Here is a 24177-nt window from a genome sequence, read left to right as displayed (position 1 = left end):
GACCTAGATAGTTGGCATAATCCTTGGACTTGCTGCCCTCCGGAGAGTGCTTTTTTGCTTTTATCAATTGGTTGATTTTCTGATCCAGAGCTTCATACTCCTCTTGCAAGTACAATCTCTACTATGTTACACCCTCGCCGCTGACTGATTGGAGTGTGGATGGCCTTCTGCCATCTTGTGCACCTCGTCAAGCAGATGATTCTTCAAATACTTAGTTTGGATTCTTGGAGTACTTGATCATATGCTTGAACGAGTATTAGATACTTGGTTTCAATCCTTGGAGTACTTGTAAGTATCAATCCCTGGAGTACTTGTAAGTATCAATCCCTGGAGTACTTGATCATATGCTTTGCACAAGTATCAACCTAGAGTAGGCGCGAGTACTTCTAAGTATCAATCCTTGGAGTACTTGATCATATGCTTTGCACAAGTATCAACCTGAAGTTGGCGCTCGTACTCCGCTCTGTCGAGATCCTTTGTTTGAAATTTACTGTTGACCTCACCCAGTTTCTCGAAAGGAGGCTTGCTCCTCTTGGACTCTTTCCATTTCTCCACTAGGAGTCAAGTGCTCTTCTGTCCTCCCCAATAGGTAGTCGGTGGGATGTTGTCCTCTCTGTTGGATCACTGCTAGAACCCATGTGTGCTGCAGAAAACGGATCGGATCCTTCGTAGGAGAAGAATCATTTGAGCTTATATAGATAATAGCATTGAAACAAGGCTTGGACACCCAAGCTAGAAATTTTTGCAACACATGAACAGAAACTGCAACAAGTGAACTTGAACAGAGAGAGAGAGAGAGAGGAGTCGACACGAAGCAGCTGAGTTTCGCTTTCAGAAGCACTCGCGCCAAAGACTAGTGCCTCTTTAAGTATTCCTTTCTTATTGATGATCATAAAGGTACAACAGCCCGATCTATCAAAGAGGCCCCCACGACACTTATAAAGAGTACAGGGGCCCCCTAAAATTACACGCCCCAGTTGCTTTTCAGGTAGCCCAGAAGCTGCCATGTGAAAAACTGCCCAGAAGAGCTGTACAGCAATGCCATGCCAACAGCGCAAATTGCAATGCAGCTACAATAGGCTGTTGCCACATCGTCTTCACACACTCAAAAATTAAGCGACCTTGCTTTGGTTTTTGTTCAATTCTTGACTTTTATGGCCTTAAAAGGTCATGCCACTTTATCACACTTGCGACAAATTCCATAGATTCCTTATCCACTGATGGAAAAGCAAATGCAAGCATGTCATGCACAACATCAACAATTGTAGAATGGATAGCAACCATAAGAATATCATACCTAATAGGGGAAAACCAAATGCACGATGAAGAACGCAGATGTTGGGATAAGTAAAAAGATGGTTCCAATTATTTTGGCGGAGATGATTATGCATGCAGGTATACCATTGCCAACTACTTTGCTTCAAACCATAGATGGAACGAAGCAGAGGACATACGTAATGGGGGTAATTTTCATCAATGAAATAATCTCTCCTCAATTCTACACAAGTCGTGGAAAGGCGAAATTCTAGATGATGCTTGAAATGGAAGTGGAGGTCGCGACGAGGGAAGTGAGAGAGGAGAGACATGTGCCGCAAGGACTTGAGTGGGAGCAGGGCGGCGTGGAGTCTCTCTCTCTCTCTCTCTCTCTCTCTCTCTCTCTCTCTGTGTGTGTGTGTGTGTGTGTGTGTGCCGACTTGTATCACAGACTTGGGCACCCCAAGTCTAGAACTTGTCGCGACACGAGAGAGAATCACTTAAAACACTTCACAACTTTAATATCATAGTTCACTTTTGTCGACACGGCCCGGCGTAGTTTCGTGCCAAGAGAGATTGGTCCCAAAGATTGGCGCCCCTTTCAGTATTTCTTTTATATTAATCTTTGAGCAAAGTACAATTCCTGAAGGGTCCTCTACTTTCAGCATCTGCGTCCAGATGCTCTGAAGAGTGAGGCCCTTTGGGTCGATTTATTCTTACAAGGGATGTCAAAAGCAGAGCCCCAAAAGCTTCCAAACTCAAAAGCAATTGGTCCAAAAGCAATAAGCTTAAAAGCAAATAGATCCAAAAGCAACCGGTGCCAAAAGTTGGCAGAAAAGCCACCAACGCAATTTATGGAAATCTGTACAGTCCCACCACGTCAGCAGCTAGCGTGAAAAGCGAAAATCCGTACAATCTACCACGTCAGCTTGTCGACGCAAAATCAGGGATGTTCGTACAGTGTGTGTCTGGCAGTACGGCCACGTCATCAATTTGTGACAACTTCTACCAAGGCGGTGGACGGTTGTACTTCTCCCTCTCTTTGCGCATGCACTCGAGGTCGCTTTGTTGAGGCTGCAGCAGCAGAGAAAGAACTCAAGGGCGACCTCTCTCCCTCGAAGAGCCTGCAACACAGTAGAGAGAGAACTCAAGGGTGACCTCTCTCTCTCTCTCTCTCTCTCTCTCTCTCTCTCTCTCTCTCTCTCTCTCAGCGAGCTCAATAGGCAGAGGGAGCCTACACGCCCTCTCTCTCTCTCTCTCAGCTTTGGAAGCGGCTCCAATGTGTGTGCAGCGCGGGTAGGGGCTGGGGGCGGAAGGAGGCGAGGCAATGGTAGGTCTCCACGCAGAAAGGCGGTTTTTATGTCAAAGTGATGCAAAGGAAAATCGATTGCCTCCGCAATAGCAACAAGGAGGTGAAATGAAGACATACTTAGTACACGCAAATAGGTGCCGATGTAAATAACACCAAGAAGCCACGAGCGACAAGCCATGCTTTGTAGCATTCCACTGAACCATCCAGACGTAGTTTGCGCTTTAAGAGCCACTTGCAGCCGATAATATTATGATGAGGAGGTCGAGGAACTAATGTCCAGGTGTGACATTGGCAGCGAGCTCAGCATGAATTGCTTCAATCCAAGCACAGGCCTCATCAGAATCCAAGGCATCTGCAATAGAAGGGCCGATATTATCTTCGACAAAAGGTGGAAGCTTCTGTGAGATGCCTTCCTTGGATAGGGTAGTATTGTCACAAAATGATGGCGTGGCATATCCACCCTGAAAAATGACAAGATTTAGTTGTTCCAACTTATTGGGTCCCATCCGATGGGCCCTTGGGGGACACAAGGAAATATAAAAAGGGAATTACGAGAAGGCTGGTGACGTGTCAAGCCTACTGAAAGCCCTCACGTTTTACGCTGACTGTTGGCGTGGCAGACTGTACGGATTTTTCGTAAATTGCGTTGGTGTGCTGCAGGCTCTATGGATTCCTAGAAATTATGCTGGCTGCTTTAGGGAGTCTCAACACTAGCAAATGCTTTTGGGTTTAGTGCTTTTGAACTGAATGCTTTTGGGGCTCTACTTTTGAGCACCCCTTGTAAGTTTACAAGAGTCCCTGGGGCGTCACTCTGCAGAGCATGTGGACTCATAGCCTATGAGCAAAGGTCTCTCGGGAGTTGTACTTGGCAATGATTAATGATAAAGAAATATCGAAAGGGGCACCAAACCTTGGGGCCAATACCTCTCGGAACAAAACTCCGACGGGCTCTCTCTCTCTCTCTCTCTCTCTCTCTCTCTCTCTCTCTCTCTCTCAAAGATCAATAATTTTGAAGTTTCTATTCGTGTGTTACTATTGATTTCTCGCTTGGAGTGTCCAAGTTAGTTACAATGGTATCAGAGCTATGAAAGATTCTTCTTCTACGGAGAATCCGATTCCTTCTGCAGCGCACACAGATTCTTGAGGAGAACAGGACGGAACAGTTGAGATTATTAGCCACTCCCACCCTTATATATACCTTCATAAGTTTAGAATAGTCTGAACTCACGAATTATAAGAGGGAATAAAGCACTCATAAAACTGTAAAAGCAAGGGACCAAGAAAAGAAAAGAAAAATAAAAACAAACAAACTAAATCACTTTGTTTGCTACGAAACAAAACTAGATAAAACAAAACATTATTAACTTAAAAATGTTTTTAGAAAAGGTATGTGTAAAATAAGTTGACGCAACTTACTTGGCTTAAAACAAATACTCAACTTTAAGCAAAAAAGGATAAGACATCTTAAAAACTTAATCCTAAAAATCAAACTTCACACAACAACTTCTAACGGAACACATTCTTAAGTCCTCAAGTAAGCTAAATACGAAATCGAAAAATGAATACTACTACAAACCTACGAAGAGCAAAGAACCAAACTTGACAATATGTGATCTCAACTTCGCTGCTTATCCAAACAGGAAGAATAAGATTATCACCTTACTTCATCGTGCATCCGGTACGCTCCCGTCTTCATCGCTCTGTCTTACAGGACATAAGCCATGAAGAACCCTAGATTACATATGGATTCTCGTGGAGAATCTGACAAAGATAACCCCTCTGGTGGGTAGGCAAAGAAAAGTTGAAATCCGGCGCGAGAACTGAAGAAAAGAACGAAGATTGGACAAATTCTTGGTGGAAAACTTTGTCAGAACGGAGTACAAACGTCAACTATAGAACGTCAATTGTAGGTTGATACATGTGATCAAGTACTCCAAAGACCCAAGATTTGCGAAACACAAGAAGAATTACCCGATTGATAAGATCTATTCAAGATAGTGAGAGGCCATTGATTCTCCTCTCAAGGTCGGGAGGATAGCTGAAAGGACAAACGAATGCAGAAAAGCGGAACCCGTATTCACAGAAAGAGTTGAACAGAATTCTTGAAAAGAAGAATTAGAGGACCACCAGAAGACAAGCTTGGGAATTCTAGAGCAGCCGAAGAGCGCGGAAGAAAAGGAAAGCCGAATGCAGGACTGATATCAGACTTTGTGAGGACCGACCCTCATCAAATAGACGAAAAGTACCAAACTTTGCAAAGCATGGGGCAAAGTGCGGGACCAAGAAACCCTTATCTTCTTTGATGGAAAAGCAAGGACGACCTCAACCAAACTGGCGGCTCGATTTGAAATTACGCCGAAGGAAATGGGGCCACAAGCCGAGGCTGTTCTAGAGGCACCCATACGGGATGTTGCCATTACATCTATCATTGGCAAACTACATTTGCATTGTCAGGGGTATTTAGTGTCACAAGACGGGCACCACGTGCCAATAGAAAAGAACAGACTTGATCAGACTTTTAGCACTTCAATAACAACTGAACTGAGAGAGAGAGAGAGAGAGAGAGACGATACACGACATGGAGTGGCGGAATCCCACCCCAGAGAGTATTGGCCCCAAACCTTGGCGTCCCTTTCGGTATTTCTTTATATTGCACCAACACAGTACAAGCCGGTACTCCAAACTCTGCACCTTCTCCAAGAAGCATGCCAGAGAATGAGCCCTAACCTCATATTTAAAGGCCCTTGGCCTAAAAAGCAGTTTACAGTAAAAAGCCTTCAAACTTAAAAGCATCTGCTCCAAAAGCAAAGCCAAAAAGCTGTCAGCGTAAATCACAGAAATCCGTACAGCCTGCCACGTCATCAGCCAGTGCAAAACGCGAAAATCCGTACACCCTACCACGTCATCATGTCAGCGCAAAACGCGGAAATCCGTACAGCCTGCCATGTCATCATGTTAGCGCAATTTTCGAAAACTGCCACGTCATCAGTTTTACATGTGCGGGTACTTCTTTATTTTAATCCTTTATGTCACTTGGGGCCCCATCGGACGGGGTCCCCATTAGTTGGGAGGACTTCTTCTGTTACTTGATCTTCTTAGGGTTTAGGCCCCTCGGCCGGCATTTGTAAGTTGGCTCCATTCTTTAAGCTTTGACACGTCAGCAGTTTGTTACATCTCCCCTTCTTGAAAGAGAGTAATCGTCCGCGATTACAGCATATCTACAAAACAACTCAAGTTAGCTCAAAAATTTCCGAGGGTCATTCCGAGGGACATTCCGAGGGACAATCAGTTTGCTCTTTTTATTAAGGAGTTAGCTTCTCCTTTCTCCTCTTTTGATCAAGGAGTTAGCTTCTCCTTTCGACTGTTTTGATCAAGGAGTTAGCTTCTCCTTTCTGCTCTTTTGATCAAGGAGTTAGCTTCTCCTTTCGTCCATATCGGAACTCTTGATATTCCGGCGTAATAAAATTAGCCATCACACCCAGACCGTACTGATCTTCCACGGGTGTCTTGATGCACTAAAAAATTACATACCCAGGCAATCTCATCCAATTAGGAATATTCAGTGGTTGGCACATCACAATGCAACACAAATGCTCACATATGCATGTTACAAGATATAGAAACATAAAGCAGTTGATGAACACTCCTCCCGCATAACCTAACAAGGTCCGGGCCGGGAGATATTCAACGACTCCCTCATCACTCTTCCCGCATAACCTAAAAAGATCCAAGCCGGGAGATATAGAGTCCTTTACAACCAAACGCCCCCCAAACCGCAGCGTGCGTCGTTTGGAGGTGCTGAGAGTAACCACTGCTTAGACTTCTTAATACTCCTCCCACATAACCATCCAGGTCCGGGCCGAGAGTCACAACAACAATTATATTACAAGCATACAACCAAACGCTCCCCAGACATCCCATCTGCGTCGTTCGGAGGTTCAAACAATAGCAAAACAACATTTCTCACTACTCCACCCGCAAGTAAAATCACCAATCATTGAAACCAATATTAAAACCAGAGTCAAACAATTCAAATCGGCACCAAGATAGATTCAAAACAGATACCATCCATTTCAAACAAATTCCAAACAGATAACCAAACAAGTTCTCAAACAGATTACAAACTTAAAAAGCAATCTCGACATCAGTCGAGCTCGAAAAGTCGACTAACTTTTCGAGCTTGACTAACTTTCCATCCTGGAACCTGCACCAAAAATTAGGGTTAGGTTCATTCCGTAAGGTCGTAGCCGAGCAGCATGGTCCATCAACTCTTGGACAAACAATGTTTCTTTGACGGCGATGGTAGTCCCAAGATAGCAATCGCACTCGACCTCCAAGGTCATCTGCTCGTGAAGAGACATCTACTGAGAGATGTCGAAAAATTTCAAGTTATAATCTGCTAGGGTTTTCATGGCAAGCATTTCAAGATACCCCACTCTGCCAGAAGTTGCACTCCGAAGGACGATGTCAGAAACCATATAACTTCGGGCAAATTTATTTTTTTTTCTTGAAAGCTTGCCAAGTACTCAGAGTATACTGCTTGCTAGCTGTAGACATCAACATCTGCATGGCACTGCTTCTGAGAAAAACAGTGACTTGAAAAAAATCTGGATCCTTCTCTTGCAAGTGATCATAATTGGCTTATGCCTTGTAAGACATGAGCCGTGAAGACGGGAGCACGCCTGATGCGCGATGAAGTAAGGGTGGAGTGGCTAATAAGTCCAGGTCGCAAGGTGAAGATGTCCGGGTTGCAGGGCGAAGATGTCCGGGTTTCAAATTTTCAATAGCTCTGTCTCCTCTTTTATAGGACCGGTATGCTTTCAGAAAAGCACACGCCTAATGCTCTGATACCACTGTCACAAGACGGGCACCATGTGCCAATAGACAAGAACAGACTTGAACAGACTTTTACACTTCAATAACAACTGAACTGAGAGAGAGAGAGAGAGAGAGAGAGAGAGAGAGACGACACGCGACATGGAGTGGCGGAATTCCACTCCAGAGAGTATTGGCCCCAAACCTTGGCGCCCCTTTCGGTATTTCTTTATATTGCACCAACACAGTACAAGCCGGTACTCCAAACTCTGCACCTTCTCCAAGAAGCATGCCAGACAATGAGCCCTAACCTCATATTTAAAGGCCCTTGGCCTAAAAAGCAGTTTATAGTAAAAAGCCTTCAAACTTAAAAGCATCTGGTCCAAAAGCAAAGCCAAAAAGCTGCCAGCGTAAATCACGGAAATCCGTACAACCTGCCTTGTCATCAGCTAACGCAAAACGCAAAAATCCGTACAGCCTGCCACGTCATCACGCCAGCGCAATTTTCAAAAATTGCCACGTCATCAGTTTTTGCATGTGTGCGGGTCTTGCTTTATTTTAATCCTTTATGTCACTTGGGGCCCCATCGGACGGGGTCCCCATAAGTTGGGAGGACTTCTTCTGTTACTTGTTCTTCTTAGGGTTTTGGCCCCTCGGCCGGCATTTGTAAGTTGGCTCCATTCTTTAGGCTTTGACATGTCAGCAGTTTGTTACATTTAGGGCACAAGGACTTTTACATCATGCCTTTGGAAGGGTGTGACGTCCTCCGAGGAATCCCTTGGTTCCTCAAGAACACTGTCGTGGTCAATTAAAGGGCAAGGAAAGCCATCTTGAAGAATGAGAAAATAGATTGTAATGAAGGACGAGTCTGTGTCACTCGTATCGGTTTCAGTTGTTTCAAAATTAGTGGAATCCTGTCACAATTGTGACTATGTTAACAGCAATACATCTACTCCTAGTTGCAGATACGCAAAGTGCCATGCCAAGGAGGACCCATGCGCTTGGATGGTCACACCCCTTCGCCCAAGAGACGTGCCTCTTAGCCAAAACCCACACTCCTTCGACAACTCCCCTTCGCTCTACTGGTGCAACTCTTCGCCCAATGGTTGCAGCTTTTCGCCGAAAGGATGTGTCTTTACGTCTAAAGTCATGTCTCTTCACCAGGAGAGGTGTCTTTTCATTTGTGTCTCTTCGTCTCCTATATAAGGAGCCTATTGTACTCATTTTCAAGCAATCATCAATGAATCAACACAGAGTCTTCTGAGTCTTGTTTCTGAGTATAGTTCAAGTTTCTTAAGTCTTAATCATGAGTTTAAGTACTTAATTAAGGATTAGTACCTAGAATCCTTACAGTGGTATCTGAGCAAAAAAATTTCCCGAGACCCGAAGGTTGTGAGCCTCTCACCCTTGCCGCTACCTTCTCCCCCCCTTCCTGGAGTTGCACGGAAGCAGAAGAAAGATGGATTGCAGATTGTGACGCCGGTGTTTAACCCCCTGATGTAACCCTCTCCCGCAACCTCTACCAGACACGCACGCACCCTTTGGTGGCTGATTTGAGAGCAATTGCTTACCCGGGCTGAGATGGAGTGGTGGCCGCAGATTCCCCCTTGCATGCTCCCGTGCCCTTTGGTGTCGACCCAGGCTGGCTGAATCGTTGGGTTGCATTTCGCTAGCTGCCTTTGCGACTTTTGCTGTGAATATACCCTCATCAAGAAAACCCGTCGCTTGTGCCCCTTGGAGGTACCTCTTCCGTGATACCCTCTAGCCATGCCTTTTCGCTCACGCGTGCCCCTTCGATGAGTAGCCACAGTTGTACGTAATTCGGCAGCGCTCCAGATTTTGCACGCGAATTTGGCCAGCATAAGTCACGTACGATATAACTAAAAAAATCAGCCCAATGAGTTTCATTTAAGTGGCCAGCCAACCCCCATAATTTTTACCCCATGTGAAAGCACCCTTTCAATTTAACTTGCGTAAAAACAAGAATGAGAGCAGCCAACGTTCTCTCCTTACGCACGCTACTCCCACCCTTTCCTCCAGCGCTGGCCCCTCAGCAAGCACCGTACTCCGCACGCGATGGCGGACGAATTCCAGGATGTGCCGATTCCGTAAATCTCGCATCTAGATGAAGTTCCCGAAGAAGCGGTACCGGCGAATTCCCTCTGAGGATTCGCAGGTGCTCCCATGTGCATGTACCCGTCCCAAAACCTATTCCCAAACCTGCTCCTGCACCTGTTCGTTATTCCCTTTGAGGCATAACCATGCCGAATTCTCAGGACGGAGGTCGTCAATCTAACGACGCCCTTACTCTAATCAAGGAGCAGATGGCCACACTTTCCATAAGCCTCGCATCACTTCACACTTGCTTGGATGAGATGCAGACGCAAAACACTTCTCGAAGTCGTCCTGCTATTTCTCGGACTACTAATGCAGCATCTTCCACACCTTCTTCCGAAGCTTCAGTGGACGAACCAAACGAACCAGATCCAATTGAAGAGGTAGACAATCGCGAACGTCAATTACTTTACAAAATTTTTAATGCATAGAAGAAGAAGCTTGATGTTAAACTACCGGAACCATACACTAGTCGCCGCGACAAGCGCGTGCTGGACCAATGGCTATTCAAAATGGAGGTCTACTTGTCCAACACGGACTTGGTCGAGAGTAAAAAAGTTGCACTTGCTAGTTCTCTGTTCAAGGACACAACATTTCTTTGGTGGCAACGACGGGTTGTTGATGGTAAACACACACCTTCTTGGGATAAATTCCGTCATGCTATTCACAAGGCGTTCGAACCTGCCAATGCGGATTTTCATGCCCGGTCCTCTCTTTGCCGCCTGAGCCAGACAGGTTCCTTGGCCATGTACATCACAGAGTTCCAAAGGCTAACTCTGGAGATAGAGACCCTTAGTCCCTCTAATAAACTTCACAGCTTTATCGACGGACTCGAACCCAACCTGAAGGACGATGTGCACAAATACAACCCTACCACCTTGGATGCTGCAATTGCCTATGTGGAGTGTCTTGGCGATAATCAGCGCCCTACATGGAAATTTCTTCCTGGTGACAGATCTTCAAATAGCGCTCCCTTTTCACAGCGCGATCGCAGAGACAGCTATAGCCAAAGTCAGCAACATCAATCTCAGTTCAGACAACAAGCCATAGCACCTTATTTAGCTTCAAGATTCTATTCTCAAGATCGACAATCTCAAAGCAGATCTTCTTCACATGTTCCTCCACTTGATCGTGGTAAAGGACGTGATTTTTCTCAAGATCGGCATTCCAATACTCAACAAGGCTCTTCGTCAAATGGATCTTTGACTTCAAAGAAGGTAGGATTATGTACAATTTGCGGTGGTTTCTTTGGACATTGTTACCAAACAAAGATAAGGAGATAGTTGCAGATTCTAAGTCTGAAGACGACTATGCTTTCTTTGATGCTTTGCTGATGATGATATGCCAATTGCAAGTCATTAAGTGACAGTTCCTGAAGATGATTCTGAAGAATTTTGGGATTCATTACTGGAAGATGATTACAGCCTCAAGCCAAAATCCTCTCCAGTGATTACTAAAGTTGAAGTTACCCCATCTAAAGAGTACCTTGAGAAGATGCCGCCTTTTGTATCTTGGAGGCTTCAAAGAAGTTGCCCCTAGGGAAAGCGGTGCCAAACCATTGAATATAATAGAGGGCTCAATGAGAATCCTTGTAGCCCAAAAAAAATCTCAAACCTTACCGCTTGACCTCATCCTTCAACTCTTTTGGTCTTTTTTTTCCTTCTTTCTAAGGTTTTTGTGCTAAGTGGGTCTTTTGAGGTGGTTCTGCTTCTTACTATAGATGGTACCAAAAATGTAGGAATCATTGACATAATTGTTGGAAGAGAACGAGGTGTCCTCCTCTGAGCTACTAGATTGCTTTTTGTGCTTTCTAGACCTCTTCTTGGACCTTTTCTCGTTCTTTCTCTGCTTCATTCACCTCTTTTCATCCTTGTTGGAACTACAAAAAGAGCAGCCGTCTAAGCTGTTTGAAGATGAAAAAAAACAAGAATCTAGCGAACATGCTTCCTACTATTAGCAGCCTCAAAAGTCGATTTTCGGCCCGAGTAATAGAAAAAATCCTCTTAAGTTGCATCTCTTCCGATTGTGCTTGTTGGCTTTCATCATTTGATTGATCTTTACTCAAGAGCTTCGTCAAACTGTTATTGCGAGTACAGTTCCTGCTTTTCTGTAGCCGGCTTTGCTTTGGTCTTTTTCTTCCAGAAGCACTAGCCTCAAAGATTGGCGCTCCTTCCAGTATTTGTTCCTTGATTGATGATCACAAAAGTACCAACGCCCAGAGGTCTACAGTGCTCCCAAGCTAATCTGCCAGAGGAGGCCCTGGGCATACTTATAAAGGTTACACAAGGGCCCAAAATAGGGGGACACACATATCCTTTTTGTGACCTAAAGCATGGCCCCAAAAGCTTGCACAGGTCCTACCGAACAACTCTATGATTTGTGGCGAAAATTCCTTTGGTTGCCACGTCGGCAGATGCTTACGCAATTTTTAGGCCCAACTCGATTTCTAATGGCCAACCAAGTTTGTGGACCTTTTAGGGCATTGAGTTATGCTATGCCATCACACTTGTGATGAAACCGGCCCGTGGGGCGGTAGGTGTTGGCTTTCACCCGAAATTCTTTACTTTAGACACACACAGAGAACGTGCAAGGAAACCTGTGACGGGAATTAACACTTAAGCACATAAACGACTCAAAAGCTAGAATGCTCCGACTAGACGCCGACAACCTGTAGGCCCCAAAATTGGCGGCCCTTTCGGTCTTTGAGAGGGTAAATGCAACCGGCCCATCGGGCGGTAAGCGTTGGCTTTCACCCGAAATTCTTTACTTTAGACACACACACACAGAGCACTTGCAAAGGAGACCTATAACGGGAATTAACACTTAATCACACACACGGCTCGGAAGCTAGAATGCTCCGAGCAAACACCGACAACCTGTAAGCCCCAAAATTGGCGCCCCTTTCGGTATTTCTTTATTCTTTATCAAAGGGAATAAAACTTGTGATCTCCCACAAGCTGCCCCGCACAATCTAGGCTAAGAAACACCTATTCTGGCCCGATTTCGGCAACATAACTGTACTAGGACGCTTCACAGTCAGTATTCCCACGCAATAGGGGACTTTCCCGACGCATACGGACACTTTGCAAAACCTGGCGAGAATCTGCAGCACAATGAATTCTTTGTTTTCTGCCCCGAAAATGCGCCAGTTCACCTGTACAGCAGTCCCCTTGCGTCCCCAAACCTCCTGGGGGTATTAGGGTCCGTTTAGGGCCGAAACCCTAAACCTGCAAAAATACACAGCAGGCTGTAATTCCCTGTTTTGGGCTCCGTTTCGCGTGCCCGTCACATCCGTAGCAAGACCTCGAGCTCCCGCACCTGTAGGGCTACTTGCCCTTTGAATCGGACGAGATTTCTGGCGTGAAACCTCTCCGAATTCACCTGTACCTCTGGGGGATTAGCCGCTAGCTAATCCCGTACCTGTGCAAGAGGCTCTTGCCTCGGCAATCGCGCATGAACCCACATAACTGTACATTGGTCAAATGAAAAGCCCACTAGTGGGGCATAACATATTGCTCGTAGGGGAGAGAGAGAGCAACGTGTAGCGTGCAGGGCATCACTCCTAGCACCACACTGTACATGAGAGGGAAAGGAAGCACTCCATAGCTCTTAACCTGTGACAGAAGCTGAAATGAGGCCTCTCCCAGCTTAAAATTCAGCGCCACTTCTTCTGTAGGAGGAAAGTCCATGAAAAATTGACACTTGGCGCATTTTCAAGCATTTTCCCGTTTCCGGTTTGTCGCTTAAAAATATCCTGACCGGTTGCCCGGTTGACTTCGCGGCAGAGTTATAAAATGTTCCCCTAGTCATACCGGAGGTAATGACGCGAACACATTTCACGGCCCAAAATAGCAGTTCCCTAAATTTTAGGAGATGCTTCCGTTGGGCTCCCACTGGTCTTCTAACCACCTATCCTCATTGGGACCGCATCCAAAAGTGCAATGTGGCCCAACTGTCGGATACTTTTTGTTGGTAGTCCCACCTTGACTTTACGCCTTAATTGAGTTCACCTCCTAGTATCCACCAACTTGCTAAGTGCAACGGGGGGGACCTATATGATCTTGCTCTGAACCTAGACATCCTCTTACCATACGAATTCCAGTGCCGACCACTTCCCGTCTGCGGGTGAATCTACCGTTCACATTGGCCATACAATGTCCGACCGTTTGCTACTTCAAAAAGAGGGTCTCAAAACAAATAAAATAAACCCCATTGGAAAGAAACCAACAACCAAGGTTAGCAGTTGCCACATCTCTGTGACATGGTTAATAACTGCCACATCCTCGTGACAGTAAATTACAAAGTAGAGCCCTCGGAATCCTTTACCTGTATCCCTCTAGATACTACCTGATTTGGCCAAATTTCGGCAGCATAACAGGCCCAAAACTTGCACGAAACCAATTCCCCTGCTAGAACTCACTTCCACTGGCGTATACCCTCTGATTCCAAACCAAAAACAGTAAATTCAGCTCGCTGTATTTACTGGTTTTTGCCCTGTTTTCAGCCCCAAACAGTCCCCTAGCTGTCCTTTGCTTGTGGGGCACGATTCCCAAGGGTTCTGGCATCCGTATGGCTGAAAAACAGTCAATTTTCTGCGCATACACAGTGCTGAATTTGCACCTGTACGGTGAGGTTATGACCCTCACCGGTGCCTGCTTTGGAGTAGCAGCTAGCTACCCCCGTTCCTGCTCATGGAGGCTCTTGCCTTACCACAAAAGCATGAAACCACACAGCTGTACATCAGTCAAATGAAGAGCCCTCTTGTGGGGCATCACATAACTGCACGTAGGGGAGAGAGAGAGCAGTGTGTAGCGTGCCGGGCATCACTGGCAGCACCACACTGTACATGAGAGGGAAAGAAAGCACTTTATAGCTCTTAACCTGTGACAGTGCCGACCACTTCCCGTCTGTGGGTGAATCTACCGTTCACATTGGCCATACAATGTCCGACCGTTTGCTACTTCAAACAGAGGGTCTCAAAACAAATAAAATAAACCCCATTGAAAAGAAACCAACAACCAAGGTTAGCAGTTGCCACATCTCTGTGACATGGTTAATAACTGCCACATCCTCGTGACATACCCCCCTCTTGAAATCGCAAACGTCCTCGATTGCATACCATAAATACACGCCACTCATGATCTTGTGCTATTAACACTCTTTTATCATCGCATGTATCCGCAAGAAAGGTCGTAACATACATAGATACAAATGACTTAATGAGGCCTTCATACTTTTGCCATTTCCATCTATGGCACTGAATTCATATGTACATTTGATGTACTAGCTCTATCATTACCCCTCCTTTGCACACGTTGGGTTGAGGCATAAGTAGGCTGTAACCCAAAGGCTTCAAGGTAAAGCTACAATACATTTGGTGACTCTGACAGTTCATGCTCTTCCATCCACTTTGCATCCATAGGCAGATAGTTCTTGAACTTCACCAAATAGCGTCTTGCAAATTGTCCTTTAACTTTTCTGTCCTTATGTGCCAAAACTTCCTCAGGTACGAGAATCTCATCAAGTTCCTCAACTTCTGGCTGATCCTCAACTGGCATATCTTCTGGCACATCACCCACGAAGGGTCTTAGAAGACCCACGTGAAACGCATTATGAATCTTCCACGCATCAGGCAATTTCAGCCTGTAAGCCACATCGCTGATCTTGTCAAGCACTTGAAAAGGCCCATAGTAACGCATGCTGAGCTTAGGAAACAGCCGTTCCTTGCCCTTCATCTTCTTTAACCTTACCTTTTCGAACCTTAGCAGAACTCAATCACCAGGTGATAACAGCAATTCACGACGGTGACGATCAGCAGCCTTTTTCTGCTTTGCCTGAGTCTTCTCCAAGGCAACTTTAATCTTCTTATACATCTCATCCATGTTCTCAACATATCGATCTGCTTCAAAGATCTTGTCCTTTGTATGCAAAATGGGAGGAACCTTTTTGCCGCCTTCAACAATCTCAAAAGGTGCCTTGCCAGTAGACGAATGCACCGTATTATTGTACGCATACTCAAGCATAGGCAAATACTGTTCCCACTTGCCCTTATTATCTGACACATAGCATTTCAGCAGATCTAAGACAATAGAATTAGCCTCTTCTGACTGTCCATCAGTTTGTGGATGAAACGAAGACGAAAACTTAAGCGTAGTGCCCATGTTCTCAAACAATCCTCTCCAGAACAAACTGGTCATGCGAGGATCACGATCACTGATAATCGATTGTGGCATACCATGGTACTTAAACACATTGTACATGAACAAGCGTGCCATTTGATCAGATTTTATCTTCTTCCTGACAGGGATAAAATGGGCTTGCTTGCTGAACCTGCAGATAATGGTCCATATACCATCATTCCCTGATGGCGTCCTTGGAAGATCAAAGATAAAGTCCATAGCAATGCTTTCCCATGGCTTATCCGGAATCGGCAGTGGTTGTAACAACCCTGGTGCCTTTTGCCTGTCAAACTTGACCTTTTGGCAAACTATGCATGCTCGCACAAAGGCATCCACATCTCTCCTCAAGGTAGGCCAATAGAAGAATGTCTCTACCGCTTTAATTGTTGCATCAATGCCACGATGCCCTGCATACGGTGGGACATGACTCTCTTCCATGACCTTATTGACCTTATGTCGCAATGGCCTAGTGACACAAAGTCTGCCATGCATCATCATAAAACCATCTCTGAGGAGGTAGTGCTCGTGATGTTGCCCCTCTTGTAACTGTTCAAAGATCCCTGCAAAATCTTCATCAACAATATATTGTTCCTTCATGTCATCTAACTCATGATGATAAGGAATTGACACAGCTAAAATTTGTGGCTTTCTTGATAACGCATCAACCACAACATTCTTCTTGCCTTCCACATGCATAATCTGGAAGTGGAACATGGAAAGAATGTTTGCCCATCGCATATGCTTTTCGGATAACTTTGACTGTGTCAAGAAGTATCGCAAGGTCTGATGATCTGTTTGGACAACAAAATAAGCGCCTAAGAGGTAGTGCTTCCAGCTAGAAAGCGCATGAATCACGGCCAAGAGCTCTTTCTCATAGACTTGCATAGTCCTCTCTGGCCCTTGCAAAATTCGGCTTTCATAAGCTACTACCCGTCCATCTTGTATTAGCACTGCTCCGATGCTACTGCCACACGCGTCACACTGGACCACAAATGACTTCCTGAGATCTGGCAAAACAATAACTAAATCTGAAGTCAACTTTTCCTTTAAGAGACTAAAAGCTGAAATCTCTTTTTGGGTCCACCTGAAAGTGACTTCTTTCTTTTGCAATGCGTGAAGAGGCAATGCTATCTCTGCAAAATTTCTAATAAACCTTCTATAGTATGAACACAATCCCAAGAAGCTTCTGACATCGTGCACAGTCTTCAAGTTTGGCCATGTCTTGATAGCTTCGACCTCTGCGGGATCCATTCTAACACCATCCTTTGAGACTATGTGGCCCAGAAAGTTGATCTCTTCGAGGAAGAATTCACTTTTCTTAGGATTGACAAGTAACCTGTGACTGCGCAGCTCTTCGAACACAATGGTCAAGTGACGCCTATGCTCCTCTTCATTCTTCGAATACACTATCATATCATCGAAGAACGTTCCAACAAACTGTTGATGCGAGCGGAAAATCCGGTCCATCATTCTGTTGAACGTGGCAGGAGCATTTGTTAGCCCAAATGGCATCACTAGAAACTCATTAAGACCAAATGTCGTTCTAAACGCAGTCTTTTGCACATCCTCTGGCCTTATACGAATCTGATGGTACCCACTCTTAAGGTCTATCCTGCTGAAAATTGCAGCACCCTCTAAACGATCGAGAATATCATCAATGCAAGGAATAGGAAACCTATTCTTGATGGTATTCTTATTCAACGCACGGTAATCAATACACATGCGCCATGAGCCATCCTTCTTCTGCACTAGGAGCACTGGGGAGCAAAAGGGTGAAGAAATAGGCTGAATCAGCCCCTTCTCTAATAACTCCTCAACCTGGCCCATAATCTCTTTCTGCTGCGCCGCACTAACCCTGTAGGGAGGTCTATTTGGTGGGCTACACCCTGGCACCAAATCTATCCGATGGTCCTCAGGTCTCTCTGGCGGCAATTGCGACGGTAATGAATCAGAAAAACAGTCACTAAACTTTTGCAAAAATGCTGACCTTTCTTTATCTAACACAGATAAATTTGACTGATCACTATCTGAGACATCACGTGCAAAAATCAAGTACACAGAAAGATGATTCTTTATTACAGAAGTGATAGCAGAAGCAGATACAATAGGGACTAACTCTCCTTTAAGCTTAACATCCAAGATGTGAGTTTTACCCCTATGCTGTACAGTGATCTTTTTGTTGTAGGCATCCAAGACTCCATGCACTCGGAACATCCACGGGATCACCAACAAGGCGTCACAACCTTCCAGCGGCATGATGTAAAACTCTTCAGTGTCCACATACGACTGAATATGCAGACGCAGTTTTCCAATGATGGGAGTAACACACTCTGAGTGGCCAGGACATGCCAACCCTGCCTCTACTGTGTACCCCATCTCTTCAACTCTGATGCCCAACTTCATAGCTAACTCTGGTGAGATAAAGTTGGCTTTGGCACCTGGATCAAAAAAGATGAGTGCCGTCTGATCCCTAACTTTACACCATGCCCTGCATAACTCACTCGCATCTGTGCTGGGCCTGTCACCCACCATGTCTGGCACTAAACCAGCCGTGGGTTTTGGCTTCTTGCCTTTATGGTCTTCTTTATCCTCTGAGTCAGCTGGCCTTTTCCTTTGTGGAGAATTGATAGAAAAGTGACCAGGCTGCTCACATATAAAGCATTTGTTCTCAGCCATTAGGACCTTCTTTTCCTCGAGCGACTTGCGCACAAAAGGCTTCCTTTTCTGTTTCTTTGCCTGCGCTCCAGAAGTCCCGGCTGAATCCTTGTCTTTGGTGGCCTTTTCTGATCCCTGTGACGCATCAGGAGCCATTTTCACAAAGGGCTTCTTCGCTGAATTTTTCTTTTGCTGCCCTCCTTTGTCACTGCTCGGAAATCCACTGTCCTCTCCTTTCAACAAGGCAAGACCAGTGTTCGCAACTTCCATAAGCTGAGTAAGGGTAGCCACTCTGTTCTTTGTACAGTAATCGCGAAGCCCTTTAGGCAGCCCACAACAATACTTCTCTATCTGCTCTGTCAATGGCACAAATCTGTAGGGGGTCACTGAGAGTAATGCTTTACAAAACCTCCTATTGTACTCCAGCAAGCTCTTGCACGAAGCTGCCGTAAGCTAGTGCCAATCTGTCAGGACATCGGCTTCAAATTCATTTGACAGCCAAGCAGATGCAAACATTTGCTTGAAGTAAACCCAAGTGGCGGGTGCCTGTCCTTGCATTAACAATGTCGTCCACCTTGTAAGCGCATTGTCCTTTAAGAAAGTGGCAGCTTTCCTGACCTTCGAGGCCTCTGTAAAATTCCCTCCCGCATAAGCTGTATCAAACTGCCGGAGGAAAGTGAGTGCCTTTGTCTTGTCCTCGAAACCACTGAAGGTACTGAACTTTACCGCTGCACCACCTTCTTTGTAAGCCTTCGGCTTCTCTAGTGCCCCCAAGTTGTCATAGGGAATGGTCTGCAACATGGGCACTGTACTAGGCATGATCGGCACGTGTTGGCCATTCACATTTTGCGTCAGAGGTGCGATATCTGGCTGCTGTCCAGAAAAACCAGCCATGCCAAAATGACCCTGTGGCACCCCAAATTGGCCGTGGTTGCTCTGAAAACCTTGCTGCATGCCGATACTACCATACATAGGGTTTGGCATGATGCCTTGCATACCCCCGAACACTGTTCCTGGCATGTACGGCTGACTTCCAGGCGCATAACCAGCCATACTTTGGAACACTGATCCACCCCTGAAATACCCAGGATGTACCGTGGGTGGTGGAAAAACTGAATGCATAGCCTGGTATCCAGCTCCCTGTCCATTCAAGACAGTATGCTGGCTCTGAAAGGTGGCGGGCTGAACTGGCATAACCTGTGGAATAGGCGTTCTAGCCACCTGTTCAAGCACGGGAGGAACCTGCTTTGGAGCCCCCGACTCCGCAACATGCGAGTGTTCCCTTTCCTCCTGCGTCACATGAAGTACCTGAGCTTGAGCATCAACAAGCTCCGTACGCGGCGTAGGTTGCCTATTTTGCTGTTGCACTGGTGGCACTTGCAAGAATTTCATAAACCTTGGATTCTGCACCAGCTGCGAAAAGACATTCACCGTGGCAACTAACTGAGTCTTGAACGCATCATCCTCAAGTTGCCCTGTCATAAAGCCCTGTACTACTGGAGGGACATTCACGTTGACAGGAGATACAGACTGACGTGGCTGTGAGCTCTCGCCAATCTCAAAAACCATAGGAATCTCCTGCCTGTCCTTTGAAGAGGAACCCTCTTCCATAATTCCCTTCCCCTTGTCGGCCATAGTGTAATCCCCGTGTTCCTGCACTCTGTGTCTTTATCCCAAAACATTCCAGGCTCACTCTTTAAAGAAAACGTGATTGATATCCCGACGACGGAACCATGCAACCCGCCCGTAGGGCGGTAGGCGTTGGCTGTCACCCGAAATTCTTTACTTTAGACACACACACACATAGCACTTGCAAAGGAGACCTGTAACGGGAATTAACACTTAATCACACACACGGCTCGGAAGCTAGAATGCTCCGAGCAGACACCGACAACCTGTAGGCCCCAAAATTGGCGCCCCTTTCGGTATTTCTTTATTCTTTATCAAAGGGAATAAAACCTGTGATCTCCCACAAGCTGCCCCGCACAATCTAGGCTAAGAAACACCTGTTCTGGCCCGATTTCGACAGCATAACTGTGCGAGGACGCTTCATAGTCAGTATTCCCACGCAATAGGTGACTTTCCCGACGCATACGGACACTTTGCAAAACCTGGCGAGAATCTGCAGCACGCTGAATTCTCTGTTTTCTGCCCCGAAAATGCGCCAGTTCACCTGTACAGCGGTCCCCTTGCGTCCCCGAACCTCCTGAGGGTATTAGGGTCCGTTTAGGGCCGAAACCCTAAACCTGCAAAAATACACAGCAGGCTGTAATTCCCTGTTTTGGGCTCCGTTTCGCGTGCCGGTCGCATCCGTAGCAAGACCTCGAGCTCCCGCACCTGTAGGGCTACTTGCCCTTTGAATCGGACGAGATTTCTGGCGTGAAACCTCTCCGAATTCACCTGTACCTCTGGGGGATTAGCCGCTAGCTAATCCCGTACCTGTGCAAGAGGCTCTTGCCTCGGCAATCGCGCATGAACCCACATAACTGTACATTGGTCAAATGAAAAGCCCACTAGTGGGGCATAACATACTGCTCGTAGGGGAGAGAGAGAGCAACGTGTAGCGTGCAGGGCATCACTCCTAGCACCACACTGTACATGAGAGGGAAAGGAAGCACTCCATAGCTCTTAACCTGTGACAGAAGCTGAAATGAGGCCTCTCCCAGCTTAAAATTCAGCGCCACTTCTTCTGTAGGAGGAAAGTCCATGAAAAATTGACACTTGGCGCATTTTTAAGCATTTTCCCGTTTCCGGTTTGCCGCTTAAAAATATCCTGACCGGTTGCCCGGTTGACTTCGCGGCAGAGTTATAAAATGTTCCCCTAGTCATACCGGAGGTAATGACGCGAACACATTTCACGGCCCAAAATAGCAGTTCCCTAAATTTTAGGAGATGCTTCCGTTGGGCTCCCACTGGTCTTCTAACCACCTATCCTCATTGGGACCGCATCCAAACGTGCAATGTGGCCCAACTGTCGGATACTTTTTGTTGGTAGTCCCACCTTGACTTTACGCCTTAATTGAGTTCACCTCCTAGTATCCACCAACTTGTCAAGTGCAACGGGGGGGACCTATATGATCTTGCTCTGAACCTAGACATCCTCTTACCATACGAATTCCAGTGCCGACCACTTCCCATCTGCGGGTGAATCTACCGTTCACATTGGCCATACAATGTCCGACCGTTTGCTACTTCAAAAAGAGGGTCTCAAAACAAATAAAATAAACCCCATTGGAAAGAAACCAACAACCAAGGTTAGCAGTTGCCACATCTCTATGACATGGTTAATAACTGCCACATCCTCGTGACAGTAAATTACAAAGTAGAGCCCTCGGAATCCTTTACCTGTATCCCTCTAGATACTACCTGATTTGGCCAAATTTCGGCAGCATAACAAGCCCAAAACTTGCACGAAACCAATTCCCCTGCTAGAACTCACTTCCACTGGCGTATACCCTCTGATTCCAAACCAAAAACAGTAAATTCAGCTCGCTGTATTTACTGGTTTTTGCCCTGTTTTCAGCCCCAAACAGTCCCCTAGCTGTCCTTTGCTTGTGGGGCACGATTCCCAAGGGTTCTGGCATCCGTATGGCTGAAAAACAGTCAATTTTCTGCGCATACACAGTGCTGAATTTGCACCTGTACGGTGAGGTTATGACCCTCACCGGTGCCTGCTTTGGAGTAGCAGCTAGCTACCCCCGTTCCTGCTCATGCAGGCTCTTGCCTTACCACAAAAGCATGAAACCACACAGCTGTACATCAGTCAAATGAAGAGCCCTCTTGTGGGGCATCACATAACTGCACGTAGGGGAGAGAGAGAGAGCAGTGTGTAGCGAGCCGAGCATCACTGCCAGCACCACACTGTACATGAGAGGGAAAGAAAGCACTTTATAGCTCTTAACCTGTGACAGTTCTTAAAAAATGAGGCCTCCCAGCTTATAATTCAGCGCTACCTCTTCCTTTGTGAGGCAAGTTCACATAAATGTGCCACTTGGCGCATTTACAAGCATTTTCCCGTTTCGGGTTTGCCGCCTAAAAATCTCCCAACTGGTTGCTCAATTGACTTCGCGCCAGAGTTGTAAAATGTTCCCCTAGTCATACCGGAGGTAATGACGCGAACACATTTCACGGCCCAAAATAGTAGTTTCCTAAATTTTAGGAGATGCTTCCGTTGGGCTCCCACTAGTCATCTGACCATCTATCCTCATTGGGACCGCATCCAAAAGTGCAATGTGGCCCAACTGTCGGATACTTTCTGATGGTGATCCCACCTTGACTTTATGCCTTTATTGAGTTCACTTCCTAGTATCCACCAACTTGCTAAGTGCAACAGGGAGACCTGCATGATCAAGCTCTGAGCCTAGACATCCTCTTACTATACGAATTTCAGTGCCGACCAACTTCTCGTCTGCGAGTGAAACTACCGTTCACATTGGCCTTACAATGTCCGACCATTTGCAACTTCAGAAAGAGGGTCTCAAAAATAAAACAAAAATCATTGGAAAGAAACCAACAACTAAGGTTAGCAATTGCCACGTCCTCGTGACATAGTTAACAGTTGCCACGTCCTCGTGACATACCCCCCTCTTGAAATCGCAAACGTCCTCGATTGCATACCATAAATACACGCCACTGATGATCTTGTGCTATCAACACTCTTTTATCATCGCATGTATCCACAAGAAAGATCGTAACACATAGATACAAATGACTTAATGAGACCTTCATACTTTTGTCATTTCCATCTATTACAATGAATTCATATGTACATTTGATTTACTAGCTCTATCATTACCCCTCCTTTGCACACGTTGGGTTGGGGCATAGGTAGGTTGTAACCCAAAGGCTTAAAGGTAAAGCTGCAATATATTTGGTGACTCTGACAGTTCATGCTCTTCCATCCACTTTGCATCCATAGGCGGATGGTTCTTGAACTTCACCAAATAATGTCTTGTAACTTGTCCTTCAACTTTTTTGTCCTTATGTGCCAAAACTTGCTCAGGTACCAGGATCTCATCAAGTTCCTCAACTTCTGGCTGATCCTCATCTGGCATATCTTCTGGCACATCACCCACGAAGGGTCTTAGAAGACTCACATGAAACGCATTATGAATCTTGCAATTTCAGCCTGAAAGCCACATCGCTGATCTTGTCAAGCACTTGAAAAGGCCCATAGTAACACATGTTGAGCTTAGGAAACAACCATTCTTTGCCCTTCATCTTCTTTAACCTTGCCTTTTCGAACCTTAACAATACCCAGTCACTTCCTATCCTAGACTGACTTCACTAAACTGAACCCTGGTCATGCTGTAGCTTGTCCACGGACACATACGGTTGGATGTGTCACGTGACATCCCCTCCTTTTCAAAGTGAGGTACTGGTACCGAACTATATGGCGTCAAGGGAGATCGCCAACAAGGTCTGGAATCCTGGAAAGGACTCTTCGCTGGCCCACTCTGATGCGTGGGTCGTGCGATACTTGAATTTCATAAAGGTCTGCCACGCTTGTCTTTGGGCCGCGCCGAAAGCGACAAAGTCTTTTGTGGCTCCTTCAATGCTTCAACTTCGTCTAGAGTCATGCTTCTTCCTTCTTCAAGAATCTCCATGGCTGAAAATTCCTGAAACCACTGCCAACACAAAAACATAAACATACCTATTCCATGTAAAGTGACTGGAAAAAATCTTGTCTTCCTCAAAAACTGTGCATGCAATGTAAATGAACAAAGAGACGGTGTGCCAAATCGTTCACCACACACACGCAAACAATGAGATGGAATCTTGTCTTTTTGTTGATCTAAAGCAATCAACTGTGGCAATTCGCAACGAAAATGCCCATGCTTCGTGCTC

General features: G+C 45.9%; 1 protein-coding gene and 1 long non-coding RNA gene across 2 annotated transcripts in view; one reads left to right on the top strand and one right to left on the bottom strand.

Moving 5' to 3' along the window:
- The window catches only part of LOC147444109 (uncharacterized), a 42521-nt gene that overhangs the window by 5215 nt on the left and 13129 nt on the right, over positions 1-24177 (top strand). The window lies entirely within an intron of this gene.
- The window catches only part of LOC147444108 (uncharacterized), a 61250-nt gene continuing 38233 nt past the window's right edge, over positions 1161-24177 (bottom strand). Inside the window, exon 3 of the long non-coding RNA XR_015190024.1 lies at positions 1161-2378. This is a non-coding gene — a long non-coding RNA (uncharacterized LOC147444108). The remainder of the gene's footprint in view (positions 2379-24177) is intronic.

The sequence above is a fragment of the Adiantum capillus-veneris genome, chromosome 13, assembly GCF_014529385.1.
Source record: "Adiantum capillus-veneris isolate H3 chromosome 13, ASM1452938v2, whole genome shotgun sequence".
Lineage (NCBI taxonomy): Eukaryota > Viridiplantae > Streptophyta > Polypodiopsida > Polypodiales > Pteridaceae > Adiantum > Adiantum capillus-veneris.
Note: the sequence above shows the minus strand (reverse complement) of the source record. Positions and strands in the feature narration are given on the sequence as shown.